Below are 7,089 nucleotides of genomic sequence, written 5' to 3'. Positions count from 1 at the left end.
TCTGGGAACAACATTCTCAACTCCTGCTAATTAATAACAATTCCAAATAGACATGTTAATAACATTATTGGTATTAACTTGTTCATTCTTGCAAGAATTTTAAACAGGTGATAACAAATTGTTAAGAACAACAATGCATCTAAGTCAAGGGCTTCAATCTTCCAAGGTTTATGTAATTTAAGTGTTTTAATTGTTTTCTTACCCACTTAGTAGGAAGACTTAAGTTTACCTGAAAAGGTGGAGAAAAATGAGCATTAAAGATCAGCATGGCTCAAATATCTGTAAAAATAATATTTGCAAAAAAGACTTGTACACTTACAAATTCTCTGTTCAGGCAGGTTTTTCTGTTATTCTGAAATGACAATATTATAACAATTTTATTATAACTATGATCATTTTGTAAATAGAAAATAATGGTAATCTAAAAATAATATTAAGCTGTATATACTTACAAGGCTAATTATTTTATTTCTGAACTCATTGACATTGCACTGGTTCACTATGTTCAAACAACAAAAAGCCACATAAGACAGCATTGTGGAGTTCATTCTGTTTGATGCCAGCAAAGTTGCTAGAGAGACTCCTTTAAATTGAGATTTGATCAAAATTCCGTTTTTCACAAGAAGTGGGGAAAAGACTCGTCTCAGAACTGAAACTCAGTAGCCATTTCCGCTTCTTCTAAGGTAACGGTACATTTTAGTGCTAGTAAATTTGGAAATGAGTCATCTGTGTTTTCCTTCAGACAGGGAAAATTTTATTTAACTTTTAACACGGTGATAAAATTGACTATGATTGAATAATGTCACCATAGGAAGCCATCAGTGTATAATCTTGATGAAAGTATTTTCCATTTTCCATACTTAGTAGATTCTTCCAGTTGAAACTTCCACCCAATATTGAAAAACTGTTGCATGTATACAGCCTTATTCTGAAGATACAGCATTTCGCTTGATTGCAAACTGTGTCCTACAACATCATGGAATTTTCTTATGATCACAACTGAAGAACTCTTGTTCTCTTACTCTGCTTGGCAAAACTGCACCTTGAATTAATATCACAGAAGCTTGCAAGTGCTGTCTTGAAGAACTTGGATTACATATTCGGTCCTAAAACTTGATATATACCACTATGATAAGTTGACAAGGTGCTCACTATACACAGTGCCTGAGTAAGTGACGAAGCAGGTTGGTCAAAATGAGCCTATATAATTGCAGAACAATTGGTTCATCTTGCTTCTAAGATACTTACCTTTCCACCCTGAATTTGCTGGGCTGTGCAAGTTGCAGAACCTGTCTTCCCTCACCTATGGATAAGGCATTCTATGCATGTCGCGTTTTTATAAATTTTGAAAATCCGTAATCCGTCAAGTTGCTAGGCTTGTGACACATGCCAAATGAAAAATAACTTGAAGACAAAATTCATCATCCTCTGCTCCTTTTGCCTTCTTCACTTTATCTCTTTATAGCATTTATCTCGTTTGAAGCTCTGTTTGACACCCATAGAGTTGTTGCAAGGAGAATACCTCCCTCTTTCTGTCCATGTCTCCCTGTTTCTATGCTTGCTTCTTGCCTACAAGACTGAGCAGCTTTCCTGGGGCGGAGCAAGGAACCCACCTTTATCCCTGAAGAAGTTCCTGTTGATGTGACTGTGTTGTTTGTACCTTTTTATGCATAAATCCGCAAGCAGGGCCTAGTATAATCTTAACAGGAGTAGCCAATAATGTAGTTGGGTCACTCAAACTGGTACTCAAACTGAATTCCCTGTTTAGGGAAGCTTTTAATGTTTGATGCATTACTGTATTTTAATATTTTGTTGAAAGCCGCCTAGAGTGGCTGGGGAAGCCCAGCCAGATGGGTGGGGTATAAATAATAAATTATTATTATTATTATTATTATTATTATTATTATTATTAATTTTAAAATTACATCCCTTAACTGGAATACCTTAAATTGTGGTCTTATCTGATTTCTGTTGTGTCAGTGCTTCTATTGTGCTGTCAGGGCTGCCCGAGGTCCCAGCTCACAAAGGACCAACGCCGTTTCGTTGTTAAGTTTCACTTTCACAGCCACAGCCACAGCATGCAGCCCTACGTCTCAAACTCTAGACCGCTGAAGCTCCATCTGAATCTCCTCCCCCCAGACACCAGTTTAAGACTCTAGCCTTGCTCCACCTCTTCCTTTGCTCTTTCCTTCTCTGGTTCCGCCTGTCCGTCGGGGTCTCGCCCTTCCTAGACTCTTCTGACGCTGAGTCCCCTGAGTCTTCCCCCTGCCTCCGGCGGGCTTTAGGACCTGGTTCCCAATCCGGGTCTCCTGCTGTCCCGCGCGCCTGTACATTTAAACTTGGCGCGCGCGCCCAGCCGGCAACCTTCCTCCTGACCGTTTCACTGCTGCTGTCACTGCTTCCCCCTTCGGGGAGGCTAGCTGTAACTGACCTCCCCTCCGTTCCCCCACTCTCCGATGGAGGCGTGGTCAGCCCTGACTCATCTTCTCTCCCCGCTGGAGGAGACGCTGGTCCTGACACATGTGACTCTTCCCCCCCACTACGCTCTGGTGGGGAAGCTGGTCCTGATCCCCCGCTGCTGCTTTGGGAGTCCCTGCTGGCCCCTTGTTTCTGGTGCGTCCCCCCTGGGACCCCCCTTGCCCTGACCATCGGCTCCCCCTTCTGGGAATCTTCTGATTCGCTGGAGAAGCTCATGGAATCTCTCGGGTCACTGTCATACTCCCCTACGCTGCCCTCGGATTCTTCCCCTTTGCTCTCCATTTCCTCTCTCCCCTGTGCTTCTGCTCCTGAGCCCTTGACATGTGCGTTAAATGATTAAGGGGAAGAGAAGAAACCTCTGACTTGTTGATCCTTATGATTTAAACTTCCAAAAATTTACCCACTAATTTTAACTGTTGAATAATTTGAAGGCAGGGTGATTTTAGCAAAAAAAAAATATTCATATTATCCGATGCATCTTTGAAGTAAATCAAAAATAAATAAGCCTTCCTTGATTTTCTCACTATTTTTTTTTTTAAAGTAATGTCATAATGAAGGAGCGCTTTGTTTTGCAGAAAGATATGTCTGGATCAAGCCCAGATAAAAGAAATGAAACTCACAAGTGCTGTACAAATGTTTAGTTAACACAAGGAAAAATAAAGAATAGATACTGAGAAATCCTTTTAAGGGGAGAATTAGAAACAATTCATAAAATTAACCACATACTGTATTCCCAATAAGTTAGTCTGGGTTTTCTTTCCTTCCCAAATATGTTTTGATTTAAAATTTCCCTTTCCAAGATGGCGTGACATAGACATACTGCTATGCTTAAATCTATCATGCAAGGTGAATTGTTTCATTGGATGACTTCTGTATCCTGTTCTATATTTTATGGTGAATGTTAATGCTGCTGTTCTACTTTCCTTTACTTTCCTTGTTTATTTTATTATCTTGAGTGCCCATTCAAATGCACCTCAGAGATTGGTGGGACACAAGACCCTTTCCATTTGTTACTCACAAAGAGAGAAAGTGTTACTCCATGTGTTACTCACAAAGAGAGAAAGTGAGCAGGGAGAGGCTGTATGGCCCAGCTTTTGGCCCTGTCCCCATGAAACATGCCTCCTAGCAGCACTGCTCCTTTGGTTGACAGCAGGGAAGCCTTTTTGTGTTGATCAAGAGGCTTCTCGGGATCCTAGTGCTTTGATTTCCCAGGGCTCCAGAATCTGTCAAAATCTCCATGTGAAGAAGTAAATGCACCTAAGCTTCCCCAACTCAGATGGCCAAACTAAAGAAAAGGCAGGCCTTGGGGATCACTGAGTGCCACTTTCCCTCTTTCTGCATGTAACACATGAAGAGGGGATTGAGCAAGGCGGCTTCCGAAGTTCTTAAAAACTGGGTAGGTTTGTGTAGAACAGGCACCCCCAAACTCGTCCCTCCAGCTGTTTTGGGACTACAACTCCCATCATCCCTAGCTAACAGGACCAGTGGTCAGGGATGATGGGAATGGTAGTCCCAAAACAGCTGGAGGGTCGAGTTTGGGAATGCCTGGTGTAGAAGAAGGTGCACTTTCAGCACTCCCAAGCTTTAAAGCTTTGAATTATGCATTTCACTGTACTTGTACATGCCACACTTGCAAGCTCTGTAAATAAAGATTGGGGAAAGGTAATAAGTGAAATGGGCTGTGGGTGGTGGTGATATGAGCTCCTTTCCATTTTTTTGTAGGTTTTTAGGAGGGGGAGGTTTGTCACCCCGCCATTACTCCTTGGAAGCACCTATCTATCTTTTACTCTGAAATGTAAGTACACAATCGCAAGAAATGTTTGTTAGATGCAATACTTTTTCTTTTTATAATTCAAACCGGAATCTATCCAAGAACAGTTACCGAAGAATGAGGAGGGAAATGAAGGAGCAGGTAGAAAACCAGAGGCAGGAAAAAAATCTACCCCAAAAGATGTGATTGGGATCAAATAACAGCAAGAGCAAAAACAATATTGCCACAATTTGATTATAAAAAAGCAAATTAAAGAAACTAATATTAGAAGTTCAAAGAACAAAACACTGAAAACAGGCAGCATATAACTAACCATGTCTACAGTTTAGTGTACAGAAGTTTAAAGGTACCTAACTGCAGATAAGACCATTCTTTATTTTATGAATATTGCCACAATTTGATTATAAAAAAGCAAATTAAAGAAACTATATTAGAAGTTCAAAGAACAAAACACTGAAAACAGGCAGCATATAACTAACCATGTCTACAGTTTAGTGTACAGAAGTTTAAAGGTACCTAACTGCAGATAAGACCATTCTTTATTTTATGAATAAATCCAAATGGAAGGCCATCCGTTAATCAATTCTGGATTACCCTTATTCATGAGAAACGCAGAAGTAGGAAAAAACATACTTCTTTATTTGTAGGACAATTACAGTGATCAATACATACCAAGCCCTAATAATTTTCTTGCAGGGTGTGGTATAAATCTCAATTCGAAACAAAAATGAATAGCAAATTCCCACTTAGTAGATGTGACTAGCAATTGTTTTTAAGAACTGTAAAACAACATATCAATATAAGTACTGAAATTCTCCTGACAGCAGCCTTGTGCTCCAAAATTCTACTCAGAATAAACCCACTGAAATTAATAAACAGAAGTTAATTTATCTATTAACTTCAATAGATCTACTCTGAGTAGGACTAGCACAAAACACACGAAGATAGGGAGGATATATCTTATACAGTGGTACCTCGGGTTACATACGCTTCAGGTTACATACGCTTCAGGTTACAGACTCCACGAACCCAGAAATAGTGCTTCAGGTTAAGAACTTTGCTTCAGGATAAGAACAGAAATTGTGCTCCGGCGGCGCAGCAGCAGCAGGACACCCCATTAGCTAAAGTGGTGCTTCAGGTTAAGACCAGTTTCAGGTTAAGAACGGACCTCCGGAATGAATTAAGTACTTAACCCGAGGAACCACTGTATTCTTCTCTTCAGGAACTCACCACAGAAAAAGTCAACTTTAAATAATTTAAAAGATAGGGTAGGTCAATCTCCACGAATGCCTGCAGTACTCTGAGTAACAGAGCAATCTAACCCCCACCTTACACTTGGTGGGTGTGGGTTTGGACGGAGGTGTCCCTCTGGCCAGCTCTCCTAGCTATATTGACCTCCACCACCCACAGAGTGCTGCAAGCATCACACCATCAGTGAAGGCATCACCAAATGTGTGGCTGGGTGAGAGTGTTACTGGTTTGCAGCCTGCTCTTGGAAGGCTCTGAAGTGGGGCATTCATGAGGCAGGGAAGGGAAAAGGCTGAGCCAGCCAGCTCATTAGATCCCAAGGTGGTCACACTGTAGCTGTATGGTGGCCTGGCCACTGCATCAACTTCAGGCTGCTTCAGCGATTTTCCCAATGCTCACCTTCTGCCCCGGCCATGTGCGACAGCGCAGGAGATGCAGCAGTGGCGGGAGGTCTGCATTGCGGCCTAAGCAAAGGAAAGCTGACAACCCCTTTGTGCTTCAACAACTTAGATACAAACCTACCCATCTGAACCAAGTTCTCTAGAACATAATTCTGCAAATTTTGTAAGTGATTTCTTCAAGGAAATTAGTAACATCCAGCCCTTGCTTGAAGAATGCCATGCATGAAAGGCTAGCATGGCTCAAGTTGGAGCAAAAATCCAACTGCTAAGCTAGTGGCAAAAGAATTCACACAGGGAGCTAATTTCCATAATGGTAAAAACCTGTAATGCTACAACACAATAATACTGGTTTTTTTGTTTGTTTTTTTACATTTTTGTTATTACAAAAAGTAGTTCCCTGGCATATTTTGGGATATATCCCAGGCATATAAGTATGCATATATGCCACATGGCACCTGACAGATCTTTGACTTTCACTGATCACTAAAATGGCCTCCCTCTTCCCGTCACACATCATTCCTAAAACAGCCATTATATCAATGATTTGCAATGGACAACTTGAGGATATACCATGTTTCACGTTCCAGACAATATGAATTCCCTCTGTGCATATATACAAGCTTCAAGAGAAATTGAAAGGTCAATAACCCCTTGCAAATGTCATTTGTTCTTCTATTTTCTTCCTTCTCCAAATGACAGATAAAAATAAACATAAGAAGAGTTAAAGATTTCCCTTTTGGAAGTGTTGTATTCTGAAATTCAGTTTACACTGGCACTGACCATCAGTTGATATGTAAGCTTATAGAAGAACAGTTAACGATTGCATCTTCAGTGAACCAACACTGCTTCCAGTTTTGGATTAATGTTTACACTTTTTTCTTTGAAAAATTGACAGGCCCGTCTTGGAGAACATCAGACCTTAGGATAATTTTGAAGTCAGTAAAAAGAAATCTGGCTCGCAATGCTTGTATGTGCAGGGTCCCCGCTCACCTGGAATCTCATGACAGGGTGGGAGAAAGACATTTGCCTGAATTCTACAGAAACCTATTTGCCATCTATGCACAAGGGTTGTCTATCTTATCTAACTACCAAGAATGCTGACGAGTGGTTTTAAAGTGGGCTTAGGGGGAAATGAAATGGAAGAGGGGAGGGCTGCAGCTCATTGGTGGAACCCATGCAGATGGTCCCATG

This window comes from Podarcis raffonei, chromosome 2 (assembly GCF_027172205.1).
Source record: "Podarcis raffonei isolate rPodRaf1 chromosome 2, rPodRaf1.pri, whole genome shotgun sequence".
In the NCBI taxonomy this organism is placed as follows: Eukaryota; Metazoa; Chordata; class Lepidosauria; order Squamata; family Lacertidae; genus Podarcis; species Podarcis raffonei.
This window is presented reverse-complemented; position numbering follows the sequence as displayed.